Raw genomic sequence first — 15,464 nt, 5'->3', positions numbered from 1 at the left:
CTTATAAGCCAAAGGAAAACATTATGCCACTATTCATGGGAACCGAAAGCGACAAACATACGAAGCTGGTTGATGATGTCAATGATGAATATTAGGCCTAGTCAACTAGTTGGCAGCTTCAAACAAATAACAATGAATTTGCCTCATACGAGTCGGTGTCCATCAACTTGAATTTCATAATGGCATATATGTTAGAAGTCCCACATTGGCTAGAGATAGAGCATAGATAACCTTTATAAGGGTAGTATAAACCTCAACTCTTGAGCTAGTTTTTGTGGTTGAGTATAGGCCTCCCAATTTCTAATATGGTATCAGAGTCTATCCTAGATCCATTTGTTGTTTGTCGTGGAGACCTCTCATTATTGGGCCACCCGTTGTTGTTGATCCCACGTTTCAGGTTGTTCAGTCCTGGACGTGAGGGTGTGTGTTAGAAGTCTCACATTGGCTAGAGATAGAGCATATATAGCCTTTATAAGGGTAGTGCAAACCTCAACTCTTAAACTAGTTTTTGTGGTTGAGTATAAGCCTCCCAATTTCTAATAATACATACTATTAATCACTTTATTCATGTTTTTCCTTTTTCTATATTGGCAAAAGCCTTTGTTTATGCATAAAATAAATCCAATCCAGTCAAAGAGAAAAAGGAATGTAATTTCTTTGTAATAAAATAGTACAATATGTGATGCAATACTGGGAATTCAGCTAACTCCACGATAATTATAATGGACTATGGACTGGCTCCATCGATCAAAGCCTAGCTTGCTTTATTCCAAGTGATAATTTAAATTAATGAGACAAATGTGCTTAAAGAAATTGTTTTTCATATGCAACGATTTTAAGAGCTACAGCTACGTACAACGTATTTTCTTCCACCTTATTTCAAAAAAAAATTCTACCAGCATAAGATGGTATTAAAAGAGTTTCAGTGTTAACTAGAGTTTATTTTCCGCTGAAAGCAGAACTGGTGGTGGAGGGGAAGGCATGAAGGGGAAAAGAGAAGTTCTGGTGGTGGCGGCTAGGGTTTGGCAACAAGGAATGAAGTGAGAGAAGTTGTGTTGTCTGTGTGGTGGTATGTGCGGCGCAACAAGGCATGAAGCCTTGAAATGACTCGGGTTTTTTCCACTTGATTTTAGACACTCATAATGGGCTGAGTGTTGGGTCGCATTTTTGAACTTTTGTTTTTATAAAGCAGTGTTTCGGTTAGGCCAGTTTCGACGTGTGTTTCTTTTCCCATCTGAGCCCAATTGTCTGAAGCCATATGAAACTGTTTTTTCTAAAAGTTGACATGAAGGCCGAACCGACGACCCAAGAACATAGAAAAGGCTCAGATAGTGTGGTTCCAGATCGGGCCTCGGATGGTTTGGATGGATAGACCTACTTCCTAATCTTAGGATAAATATGAGTCCGAAAATAGAACCTAAACAATGTGCGTAAATCAGTGTCGTCGTGGTGATGTGTGTGCTAGGAGCATATAAAAAGGGAAGACCGAGCAAAACTACTCCATCTGCAAATAAATACATATATACAACAGTCAGTTCATCAACATTAGCCATCTACCATAAGACCTCATGCAACAACAAATATTTACAACATAAATAATTTCTATATACATATATGAAACAGAAAGAACGGGGTGAAACAAATATAGAGAAAGCTAAAAATTTGTACAGTCAATTAATTAGGCTTGACTCTTGAAAGTCCCCAACAGAGTCGCCATCTATCCCCAACAAATATAGTTAGGATTTACCCCTAAAGAAAATATTTTTGACTTTTTATAATTTGATTTTATGGGTTTTAATTTAATTAACAAAAAAAATGTTTAAGTTCAGCCTAACAAGCCTTTGAAACTCACGCATATGTATGCCTCCCTAGTGCAATAATGAATTCACAAGTACATAATTCTGAACGATGAAACTTGATATTTTTGTTTTTGTGCTTGATAGACTCTAGGTTCGTGCCTACGTATCCTCTATGAAGAGAAATCAAGGCATATATAGTTTAGGGTTTAATGTGTTTGATAGTTTTGATTTGGGTGCCTGACATGAATTGATTCTCGATCAACGAATTCTTTCTAAAGATACATCAAGGCTACACAGTTTTGAATTTAAAAGTGCATTTTTAAACGTATTCATGATGAGACATTAATGCTACACACTTCCAGTGGCGGATCCAGGACCCCGGGGTCAGGGGGTTAAAATTTTTCCATGACCTTCCTAAAATTAAACACAAACTATAATCATTAAAAACAAGGCAGCACTACTCTGTTTTAAAAAAAGAAAACAGCACTCCTAGTCTCCTTCAAAAGAAGACTACATGCACACTTTTTTTTTTTCCAGCAAAAGTGAAATTAAATTAATCAATCTCACTACAATAGACCAAAACAGAAACACAGAAACCTGTACAAGAACTATTTCCCACAACTCAGCAAAGACCAATGATAGAACAAAAGTAAAGATGAGGTTGCAGACTCTGTTTCAATAGGCAGAAACTTCAGCCATCAAGCATACACATCCACGAGACCCACTCACAAAGTCTCAAGATAAGATAATAAGGCTTAAGGCTTTAAATATTCATTCAGCACTAACAACAACATATAAATGGTTTGTTGAGTTTTACTTTTCATAAGCTGTATTCAATGAGCTTGGACTCAAATGTAAAATAAAACTATTTTGAATTGGAACCAGTTCTTGTTAAATAATTGAATACATAATCAGTGAACCAATTTCTTTGATCCAACTTATGACAAACAATAAATTCAAGAGTGTGGAGCATAGAGTTTTTTTTGGTAAACAAAATTGTATTATAGAGGTACTAGGGGTACCTCAACCCAGAGAGATATATTATGGAACAAAGGAAAATGAAAAAAGAAGAGAAGAGGAATCAGAAACAGAGTACAAAAACAGGGTATTCAGTACCCCAGGTGCACTCACAAAACATAAAGGCCAGCTAATACTCTTCAGACCCACAACAATCACCTAAACTAGGCCTTCTCATATGGATTCTTCAATCCAAAACAGTGCTACAATGGTACCAGCACAGGTGCCAAATGAGATACAACTTCCTCCAAGCATTTACCAAAGATTGACATCAAGTTCTACTCTAATGAACTTGGCACAGGAATTAGCTTACCATAAAATGTGTTATGAAGATATGCCATTGCAAGAGTTGCAAGCAACCCGGGAACAGCGACTACCCAAAATCTCTTGGACACACTTCGGACCATTCTTTGATTGTAGATACTAGATAGGTAATTATATCTTATTGACGTCCCAAAACCTTGTTGGTTGCAAAGATCTCAAAACTGTATCTTTTGCCATGCCATTTATATAAAATTCTTCAAATCAACAAGGAAGTAGCAGTTGCGTTGTTTTAATTTTTCAAAAAAAAAAAAACTACTTCACACAGTACAGTAAAAAAAAACAGAACCCCCACCGGTCACAGCAAGAAAAAGAACACATCTTCAGAGAAAACCAATGAAGTACCTTGGATTGGCCATCCAATCATACATAGAGCAGCAAAATTCATCCAATCTCACAATTGGGCTAAATCCACAACTCTGGTTTGAGTTTTTCCCCAATCTAAGAGTTTTCTCCCAATCAATCAATAGACACCTTACCTTACCCAAAAATTAAATTATCAATCAATCGTATTCATGGTTGCTTGGGAAAATCAAGCTTGAGAAAGGAGAAGAGAAACGAAATCAATATAGGGAAATCTCAAATCAGCCATACCTAGGGTTAGAGCTGCAGAGGGGCGGCTGGATTGGTGGACGGTAGTGGCGTTGCGTGGTGATGGCCGGTGGCGGTGCGTCGTGTCGTGCGTGTGTGCTTCAATCTTGATGATGGCCAGACCTAGTGAGAGTGAGAGGGTGAGGGTGTGGTGAGCGTTCCTGGAGGGTGAGTCTGACTGTGAGTGTGTGAGAGAGAGAGGAGAAAATGGGGGTCTGGGTGCAAATTGAAATTTTCAGGGGTTCAAAAAAATAACAATGCAAGGGGGTAAGTATAATTTTTTGTTTTTTCAGGGGGTTCATCTGAACCCCTGACTTACACGTGGGTCCGCCCCTGCACACTTCTAATAGAAAGCTTGAAAAAGCTTGACCCGAAAGGCTTGAGGAAACTTGATTTCATTTTTATACAAATTTATTTTTTTCTTGAAACAACTTGATTTTTATAGCAACTTGACATTAATGCTAACAAAAAGGCTACCTGGGTTACTTGCTGGATTGCTCGGCCCAGACTCCAACACTCTGAGCAATAATTTTGTTTGTTTTTGTTGAATAAATTATATAGAAAGCCAGAATCAATCTTGTCTTCAAATAAATGAAATTAGGCTTCTTTCTTTTTTTGTATTTACAGTTTTGTATTATTTCTTGACTACTTTTATTCTATATTTTTTGGATTTTTATTAAAAATAAGACAAGGGGAAAATTAAGGGTGTTTTGTTTATGTTCTTGTTTTTTGTTTTAGAAAAATATTTTTGAAAACTGTTTTACAAAAAATTAGTAAATCTGTTTTGTAATATTAATTTAAAAAGAATTTTAGAAATCAAAAAGAAAAAAAAATGTTGTTCAAGTTGAGAAAATAAAAGAATTTAGTAATATACAATTGTCTCATTAATGAGAAAATCAAATAACATGTTGAAAATAGAAAGTAGAGAACAAAACCAAAATTTTAATTTTACAAATTAAAAAACAGTAATCAAAGAGAATAAAAAAGGCCCTTGTTGCACTGTATATATGAGGAACTTCTTCCTATTTGTTTCTCTAGCTGAAATTTTACAACTTGTTCAATGTGCCAACCTTTTTGCAACAGGTGGGAGAGAAGAAGAAAGTGCGGGGCTGGATGTTCATTGCGAAGAGGAGCCCAAAATGTTGACAAAGCTCAGAGGGCATATTTGTTTGGTTTTTTCTTGCTGTAGCAGAGAGAGGGTTTTCACTTGGGATCCACCAACTTTTACGCTTTGGTCGAGGAGACAAAGAGAGAAGAGAGTAAAGAAAAGAAGAGTAGAGAAAATCAAAATAGAAATATAGTGAATTTTGTATGTTATTTGATATGATAGAAATGAAGAAAAAGTATGAGGTGTACAAAAGAGAAAATTTGTGTTTGATTTTCAAAACTTTCTAGTGGTCAGAAAATGATTTTCGAACACTTTATGACTGCTAGTAACAAATTAAATTCGACAAAAACTCGTATCCAACTCATTTCTCCTCTTTTTGGAGATTGAAAAAATATGGTGGGCCCATCCACCAACATCCCTCCCCCTCCTCTCTTCTCTATTTAAACAAACAAAACATAAAGATTTTCGCAAAATGATAGGGAGGAGAAAAATCAAACCCATATACCCTTCTTTGACAAAAAATGAAGTTATAGAGAGGAATATTAGAATGAAGGGACAAAGGAAAGAAAAGGGCAGAGGGAAGATTAAATTGAAAGAAGAATCATGTCCCTATTTTAATTCTGTTCCACTTCCATATGAAGGGGAAATAGAAATAGTGGACGATTATTGCTTAGTGCAATGAGGAGGTTCATGTTATGACCACTCCATCAATTTCAACAATATATATTTCATGATAGTTGTTCCGGTATGAAACCTTCAACTTGGGCTAACAAACTGAGAGCAAGCGAAGTAAATGAAAACTAACAAAATTGCGTGAAAATCATAAGTCCCTGCCGCTTGGGCGGTCCTCTTTTATTTATAGCTGGGGTTTTGATCCGGTTGGATCATGGGTTACCCGACCCATTTAATACATAGTTTGGTCAACCCAATTACTAAATACATTGATCAGCTCATATTAGACCACAAGCCCTCAAGACACTAAGGCTTAGTATAAGGCGAATGTGTCTTTAATAAGCCCTCAACCACTAGAGCCCTCATGATGTAATTAAAATGGGCGTATAAATCATAACATATGTTCATTTAAATAAAAGTAAATAATAATAACCACGTCAGACCAGTTCTTTCCTCTTCTCCTTTTCTTGCGTGTTGAACCTAATCTGTCAAATCTCTGAGCCTATTACCTGCTACGCCCTCACTGTAGCAAGAATCATCATTGCTTTTCCTGCTACAATTACATCAACAGATATCCACAAATATTTTGGAACTTGAGCCGCAGCATTACCGCGTCTTCAAATCCCACTGACATAATTACCATCATGAAAAATAAATACCATTAAAAGCACATAAAATAAATTCAAACACAAAAGGTTGTGTCGTTCCAATGACTCCTGAAGCGTCATGACTGCCGGACTAAAATGTCCTTTCCACTTGACTTTTACAGTGAATCACGTCCGTTTAAATTCAAATCCTTGATCGACGTGTCCTTCTAATATGAACATCACACCTGACCCTTGAATATCCCTATGTAAGCACGCGTCCACTCATCTGGTAATTAATTTACCTTTTCATCTCACCCTTTCACCTTTCCTTACCCCTCTATATAAAGTCCCAAACTTTCCCCTTTTCTTCACACCCTCTCTTTCACATTTCTTACTCACATCATTCCCTTTGATCACTCACACCAGTACAACCCTTCTGTTTTCCTACCGAGTTTTCTCAACATTCAACGCTTCTCTCTGCACTCATCATCAACATTCCCAGAAATCGTCCAAGCTTTCCATCTTTCACAGGTAAACTTCACCCTCTTTCCTTCTCTAATGTCTGCGTTTTCAATTTTGCATTTGAACTTGAACTTTTAGCCTCTTATGAACATCTTATCCTCCTAAACCCAGAAACCTAACAACAATGTGCTACATTTCCACCCAGAAATTCAATGTTCCACATTTCTACCCAGAGATTCAAACCTGACTTCCCTCTTCATCTCATGTTTTGAAACTTTTCCTTTCAGGAACCTTTAAAAATGGCTATCAAACGTACTCGTAAAGAAGCTTTTGCCTCCACCACTCCACCTTCCGCTGATTCTCTATGGGTTTCCAGCAAAATCAAAAAACAATTTTCTAAAATTTGTACCCCAAAGGCTGTCATTGATTTAGTCACCAAATATAAGTTTAGGAAAGATGGCCTAGATGCCCACCTGGACATAATTCCCTGCGCCCCTGATGAACCATGTTGTTTTGGGAAAACAGATGGTCAAGGGCGAAACTTCACCTATTTATTCGAAAGTTTATTCTCGGATCTAAAATACGACTTGCCATTCTCTGACTTCACCTGCTCTGTATTAACCCTTTTGAACGTTGCCCCCACTCAGCTCCATGGCAACGCCTGGGCTTATTTAAAAGCTTTTGAAGTCCTGTGTCAAACCTTACACATTATACCCACCAGCAACAAATTTTTTTACTTCTTTGAAACATGTGGATGAAATGTGAGAGGCGAATATGTCTCACTCGCCACCGCTAGGGGTTTAGGATTGTTCACCCTGTACAAAAGCCATTACAAACACTTCAAAGGCAAATTTTTCAAACTTCGCGAATCTGATGCTTGCAAAGACATATTTTACTTTGCCGATGGAAGCCCAAAATTTCCTTTCTATTGGACGAACCAATACGAGAGCGTCATCAAAATTCCCGATGATGCTCTTACCCCAGAGGAATTAGTAGATTGCAAACTTCTATCTGGCCTAGGCTTAAACTTTAAAGATTTTATGGTTGCTCCCTCCAAGAATGCAGTTGATAAATACGTTGGTAAGACATCTTAACTTATTTCGCCCCTTCCTTAAATTGTATAAGAAAACTTTCCCAAGTTCTAACTCTTGTTCATTTTTTTGCAGGAACAATGGCCCGCCTAACTGAAGAAGACATCCTTCGATTCCGCCGCGAACAACAGGCTGCCCGCGAAAAAAGAAACCCCGCGAAATCTGCGGACAAACATGCCACCAGCCACTCCGGTACTGAGTCGGGCCGCCCCGCAAAGAAGAAAAAGAAGAATGAAGATCCTGCCTCTGTCAAAAGCAAAGCCTCGAACCAAACCTCGCTGGAAAAGTTCATGAGTAAAGGCGAATCTGCTTTGGCGAACAAAGGTTGTTCATCAAGCACCCCACCAGTTTGCTGGAAAAACTTGCTGAAAGAGTTTGAGGAATTATCCTCAGATGATGTAACTTCAATTTGGGACTCCAAGATTGATTTCAACTCCCTGGTGGAAACAAATCTGGTGTTCGAGGCGGACCGTGATAAGATGAGCAAACTAGGTTTGAAGGAAGCTTGTCAAGCCATGATGACAAAGGGCTTGGAGATTGCTGCTATCTCCAAGATGATCGACCTTGAATCCGCCGGATTCGATGGTCTTGCTTCAGCCAAGCTTGTTGAAGAGAAGGAAAAAGAAATTGGAAAAATGAAGGCTACACTCAAGTTGCTGGACAAGTCGAACAAAGCTAATGAAAAGAAAGCCGCGGATTTGGCTTTAGAGTTAGAGAAAATGAAGAAAACCTCTGACGAAAACAATGCTTCCATCCAAGCATTGAATGAGGAAAATGAAAAAATTAAGGCTGACTGCGCTCAATTGACTACTGTGCACAATCAAGTGCATGAAGAAAATTCCCAGATGAAAACCGAAATCGCTGATTTGAAAATTTCTGTTCTGGATCAGTTTGAGGCTGGCTTTTCTAAAGCAATTACTCAAGTCACTTTCCTTAATCCTGACCTGGCGATCAACTTGGCGGGAACATACCCTTATGCTCGCATTGTTGATGGAAAATTGATCAGCCCGGATAACGCGGATGAGGAAAGAGTTGATGAAGAAGAAGAAAAAGAGGAAGAAGGAAACAAAGAAGATGAGGAAGGAAATGCCCACAACAAGGAAGGAGGTGGCGAAACTATCTGAATGATCTAGGCTCTTAGTTCGTTAGCCCCTTTTCTTTCAATTGACAATGTAAAAGGCTACGAGCCTCTTTTGCTTTAAATTACTTAATGTTCCTTGCCTTATGTAACAAATTTCCTTTATCATTATGAATTTTTCTTCAGTATTCACATGAGTGCCTACAATCTAATTGTTTCGCCTAAAACCCACATATCAAAATTACTTCGCCTAAAATCTGAAATTGTCATAACTTCTATAATAACACTATCCCTTACTCACCGAAACAACTATCACAATAACTAATTCTATAACTGAGCATACCTTTACTTAGTCATCCAGGTTATCATATAACTTGAAAATATAAGCATAACTTTACTTAGTTATTCAAGTTATCATATGACTTCAAAATATAACTTAACATGAATAACATTTACTAACCTTTCACCAAAATCGATCCGCCTTCGTCCTTTAGTTGAATACGTTACTCTCACATTTTACCGTACATAGTAAAATACTCTTGAGTGAATCTCTTTAAATGCTGTAAAATTTAAACTTAATCAACTACTTTGGAATCATAAGGCTTTTGTGTACATAACTTAGTCAAATTTTTCAGTTTTGACATAGTTACTCATGGAAATCAAAGTCAAAATATTTGATTTCATTAGTATGCTCGCGTGGAGACTTGTGCTTAGTTTGGACAAGCTTAAATCCAATTTAAGGCTGTACTTATGAATTCGTGGTCAAATGCTCTTGTTTTAAGAGACTTACTCTTTTCTCAATTGTCTGACGTCGCCCAATTGATAGACCTTAGTTGATAAGTTTCCGCTATGGGTAAAAGAAATTAGTAAATTGATGCGCCCTTGATCATTTTAAAAAGGTTATGCCTCGTTAAAAACTCTCCCGCCTGGGGTAGAGAAAAGAGTGCATCAAATTTAGTCTTACACAACAAACATAGTCTTAAACGGTACAACCAACAAACACGGACTTCAGGATACACAAACTGAAACAACGAAACATAGTCTTAGACAAACATAAACTGAACCAAACTGTACAACACAAGACAAACTGGACAACCACCCTGCACTTCAACTGTAATAGTAACGAAGATGTTGTGCATTCCAAGCCCTTGGGACCCTTCGCCCAGATAATTCCTCCAAATGATACGCCCCTTGACCAAGCTCTCGCAGAATCCTGTAAGGTCCTTCCCAATTAGGTGATAACTTCGAATCATCAGGTCCCTTTGCCTTTCTACGCAGCACCAAATCACCAACTTTCATTTGCCTCGAAACCACTCTGGAATTGTATCGCCTTTCCGACCTCTGTTTTACCATTGCTTGCCTCAAGCGAACTTCTGCTTGCGTTTCCTCAGCTAAATTGAGATCAACCAATCTATTCATGTCGTTCTGCTCTTCATTATAAGTCGCCACCCTGAAAGTTACATCTTGCAATTCTGCTGGGATCATAGCATCTACCCCGTAAGTCAACTTAAAAGGTGATTCGCCAGTAGTTGATTGAGGAGTAGTATTGTACACCCAAATTACTGTGATCAACTCTTTAGCTCACAATCCTTTAGCTTCGCCTAGACGCTTCCTAATTCCATTGAGAATGACTTTATTCGCTGACTCTACTTGACCATTTGTCTGAGGGTGTTCAACTGAGGCGAAGCGAATTTCAATTCCAAATTCTACACAAAAATTCTTGACACTTCTGCTAGTAAACTGTGTTCCATTGTCTGAGACGATAGTTGCTGGTACGCCAAACCTGCAAACCAATTTTCTCCAATAAAACTTTCTAACTTTTTCTGCTGTTATTTTCGCCATTGATTCCGCCTCAATCCACTTAGTGAAGTAGTCTACCGCAACCAAAATAAATATGATCTGAGAACTTGCTGGAGTGAACGGTCCCAGAATATCAACTCCCCACATTGCAAATGGCCATGATGAACTCATTGAACTAAGAGTTTCAGGTGGCGCCCTATGCAAATCTGCATAGACTTGACATTTATCACACTTCTTCACATATTCCATACAGTCCCCTCGTAAAGTTGGCCAATAGAACCCTGCTCTGAGCACTTTCGTCGCCAAAGATCTGCCCCCCACATGACTTGCACACACACCTTCATGAACTTCAAACATGATTCTCTCTGCCTCATCTTTAGAGACACATCTCAATAAAGGTACTCCAATCCCTCTTCTGTACAATTGTTCGCCCAACAACGTGTAACGACTTGCCTCGCGAACTTGATCCTTAGAAAATGTCAGCACATCAGAACCTTCCGCCACTAAGCACTTTTTGATACGCCCCATCCAATCTGAATCTGCTATAGTCAAAACCATCATTGTCTCATCCTCTTCAATATTTGGGCTGCTTAAGACCTCCTGGATGACTGTCTTATTGTTTCCCGGCTTCTTGGAGCTTGCTAACTTTGACAGAATATCCGCCCTTGTATTTTCCTCCTTCGGAACATAATTGACCTGCACTGTGCCTATCTGCTTTATCAATCCTTGAGCTTTCAGTAAATACTTAGCCAGCTGTGCGTCCCTCGCCTGATATTCACCCTGAATTTGCCTGGAAACTATTTGAGAATCTGTTTTAATCATTATGCTCTTGACCCCCATCTCGATCGCCAACTTCAAACCTGCAATTATAGTTTCATACTCTGCCTGATTATTGCTTGCTTTGAAGTCAAACTTGAGTGACTGCTCAACTGTCACACCTCCTGGTCCTTCTAGGATTATTCCGGCTCCACTTCCCTTGACATTAGATGAACCATCTACAGACAAACTCCATTCGCCAACTTTCATAGTTTTCTCACTGGAAGACATTTCATTGACAAAATCCACCAGTACCTGTGCATTAACCAGACCTTTCCTGTCAAAAGTGATTTCAAATTCTGACAACTCAACAGCCCAGGAAACCATTCTTCCAGCCAGATCAGGCTTTTGCAAAACTTGGCGAAGTGGCAAATCAGTTTTTACCACAATTGGAAAGCCTTGAAAATAAGGTCTTAATTTCCTGGCGGATATAATTAAAGCTAATGCAGCCTTTTCAATTTTCTGGTATCTAACTTCGGCTCCTTGAAGAGCACGAATCACAAAATATATGATCCTCATATCATCTTTATTCTCTTGCAACAAGACTGAACTAACTGCATTATCAGATATGGAAATAAACATTGATAATGAAATACCTGGAATTGGTTTGGCTAAAATTGGTGGCCTGGACAAATGATCCTTCAAACTTTTGAACGCCCTTTCACATTCTTCAGACCACTGAAAAGTTTTGTTCTTCCTTAAGCATTGAAAGAATAGTGCTGATTTTTTCCCAGAACACGGAAGAAACCTGGATAAAGCTGCTATCCTTCCTGTTAATTTCTGCACATCTTTAACTGAGGTTGGACTCTGCATATCAAGTATCGCCTTACACTTATCAGGATTCGCCTCAATTCCTCTCCTTGTGATCATGAAACCCAAAAACTTTCCACTTTGAATTCCAAACGAACACTTTTCTGGATTAAGTCTCATGTTATGCTTTCTTAGCTCGCCAAACGCCTCTTCGAGATCAGAACAGTGTGCCATCATTTCCTCTGACTTGACCACCATGTCATCTACATAAATCTCCATGTTCCGCCCCACCTGCTTGTCAAACACCTTATCCATCAGCCTTTGGTATGTTGCTCCCGCATTCTTCAGCCCAAACGGCATAGTCTGATAGCAATAGTTCGCCTGATTTGTCATAAAAGCTGTCTTCTCCTCGTCGGGCTGATACATTCTTATTTGATGATATCCTGAATATGCATCCATGAGGCTAAGCATTCCGAATCCAGACGCCCTATCTACAAGCTTATCAATATTCGGTAAAGGATAAGAATCCTTAGGACAATGCTTATTCAAATCTGTGTAATCTGTGCACATTCGCCACTTCCCATTAGCCTTCTTCACCATTACAACATTAGCCAACCATGTCGGATACTTAACCTCCCTGATGAATCCAGCTTCCAGTAATTTGTTAGTTTCCACCTTTACTGCCTCTGCCTTTTCTTCGCCCATCTTTCTTTTGAACTGAACAATAGGTTTCGCCCCGGGATTTAAAGCCAATTTATGACATATAAACTCCGGATCGATTCCTGGTAGATCCTTTGCACTCCATGCAAATAAATCCATATTCTCAGATAACAACTTTACTAACCTGTTCTCTTGACTTGTAGTTAAATTGACACCCACTTTCAAATTTCGCTCACCAATCTGGATCGCCTTAGTTTCCTCCTCTGATGTCATCTTGTGCTCATTGAATCCATCACGAGGATCCAAACTAATGTCTGCCTGATCTACATTCACCTCATATACACGATGCCCCTCTTTCACTGCCTTCTTTCCTATGTGCCCATACTGCTTGAAACTTTCTGAATAACACTTTCGAGCAACCATTTGATCAGCCTTTAAAACTCCAACACCTCCTTTGCTCAATGGATACTTCGTTGTTAAGTGTCTTGTAGAGATGATCGCTCCCAATCGGTTTAGTGATGGCCTCCCAATGAGTACATTGTACGGCGAAGTACATTTTACTACTAAAAACTTAATAGCAAATGTCTCCGCATTTTTCCCTTCTCCAAAGACAGTCTTCAGTTCCACATACCCTCGAACAAATACTTTTTCTCCAGAAAAACCCACCAAAGAACCATCATAAGGCAACAAATCAGATTCATTTAGCCCCAACTTTTCAAAAGCGTCACCATAAATCAAATCCGCCGAGCTTCCTTGATCCAGAAGTACCCTCTCAATTTCATAATCAGCAATTCTCAGCATTACAACAATTGGATCGTCTTCATGAGGTTGGACTCCCTCAAAATCTCGCACAGTAAAAGTTATATTGGGTTTATTGGTGGCCCAACTTCCCCAATCGTTAGAATAAACAGCATTAATAGAATGGACGTACCTCTTACGAGCTGAGTTAGTCATTCCTCCACCGCGAAATCCACCAAAAATAGAATGAATCCGCCCCTTCGCTTTCCCTTCGGATTGTCTGTTTTGTCCTTCACTCTCAATCTCTTTTCCGTCTTCGGTTCGCCTCGTTGAAGTTCCTGCTTCATCTGAATTGCTTCGCCCTTCAAGCTGTTTCATACACCCAGCCTTTATCAATTTATCGATCTCCTTCTTCAAAGTAAAACAATCATCAGTATTATGTCCCGAGATCCTATGATATTCACACCACTTCTTCTTATCCACATAACCCGTTGACGGCTTTGGCTGCCGCGGAAAACGAATAACATTCGCCTCCAAACACGCGTGTAAAGCTTCAGTCAAATTAACCGCCAACGACACTGTACCATCATTTTGATTACGGGTCCACGTCATTGAATGTCCTGGCCCACGCATCCCATACGGCTGAGCACGATTTTTGAAATTAGAACGGTTATCAAAACGACCATCATAACGGTTGCGATTGTTATACCCTGCGTTGCCATGTTCGGTCCATCCCTTCGAATATTGATCTGCAACCGCTCCCTTCTTCGCCTCAAACTACTGCTTCTGCCCTGTAACCGCTGCATTCGGGCGGTTGTTCTTGATCTGATCGCTCTGCTCCTCCCTGATGTATCCCTGTACCCTTTCGCGTAAATGCGCCATTGTCTCCACAGGTTTTCTACTTAAATTACTGTTCAAACCACCCAGCTTCAAGCCCAATTCAAAAGCTGCAATACAAATTTCCGGCATTTTATCCTCCAAATGAACAGATAATTGATTGAAACGCCCCATGTAAGACTGCAAAGTCTCATTTGGCCCTTGACGAACATTGAATAATGTCGTCGGAGTTACTTTTTGTGCACGACTGGTAGAAAACTGAGACAAGAATTTTGTAGATAATTCCGTGAAATTGACAATTGACCTTGACGGTAGAGTCGTGAACCAAATCATCGCCGACTTCTTGAAAGTTGATGGTAACATTTTGCACTTTAACGCGTCTGATGCGCCTACAATGACCATTTTCGTGTTGAAATACACTAAATGGTCCTTTGGATCTGAATCGCCATAGTAAGAATCAAGCTTTAACGTCTTCAAATTGTCTGGGACGGCGGTGTTCGCTATTTCTTCTGTGAAAGGTTGAAAGTCCACCACCGTCTCAGCCATTCTTCGATCGCCCTCTCGTAAACCCTGAGTCTGATTGAGATCAGTAAGTTGATTTTGTAACTGTTGATTATGTTGACGAAGTTCATTGAGATCGTCCATGATCCGCTGAAGAGCATCGGGAGGAACATCATTTTGTTGAACATGATTCCTCTCTCCGTTCGCCCCGGATCGAGTCACCATCGCGGTGAAAATCGAAGCCTAGGAAAGTATCCTTCGGCCCCACGGTGGGCGCCAATGTTCCGGTATGAAACATTCAACTTGGGCTAACAAACTGAGAGCAAGCGAAGTAAATGAAAACTAACAAAATTGCGTGAAAATCATAGGTCCCTGCCGCTTGGGCGGTCCTCTTTTATTTATAGCTGGGGTTTTGATCCGGTTGGATCATGGGTTACCCGGCCCATTTAATACATAGTTTGGTCAGCCCAATTACTAAATACATTGATCAGCCCATAGCGGACCAATAGTCTTTAGTCTTTACTCTTTTGGTGTTTGTTGTTGGAATAATGATTCATAGACATAGGAATAGTAGAAACACCCCAAACACCCCTTTTTCCTGCGGATTTGGCCAAATAATACACTGAACTAACCACC

At 39.4% G+C, this 15,464-nt stretch overlaps 1 long non-coding RNA gene across 1 annotated transcript; it reads right to left on the bottom strand.

The window, feature by feature from the left end:
• Positions 1-639: 639 nt before the first annotated feature.
• LOC130718471 (uncharacterized) lies at positions 640-4,111 on the bottom strand. The gene is made up of 2 exons (XR_009012640.1): positions 3,483-4,111; positions 640-1,504 (listed from the first exon to the last, which is right to left on the bottom strand). It is a non-coding gene; the product is annotated as an uncharacterized LOC130718471 (long non-coding RNA).
• Between the last annotated feature and the right edge of the window lie 11,353 nt (positions 4,112-15,464).

Source organism: Lotus japonicus, chromosome 5 (assembly GCF_012489685.1).
Source record: "Lotus japonicus ecotype B-129 chromosome 5, LjGifu_v1.2".
Taxonomy (NCBI): domain Eukaryota; kingdom Viridiplantae; phylum Streptophyta; class Magnoliopsida; order Fabales; family Fabaceae; genus Lotus; species Lotus japonicus.
This window is presented reverse-complemented; position numbering and strand designations above follow the sequence as displayed.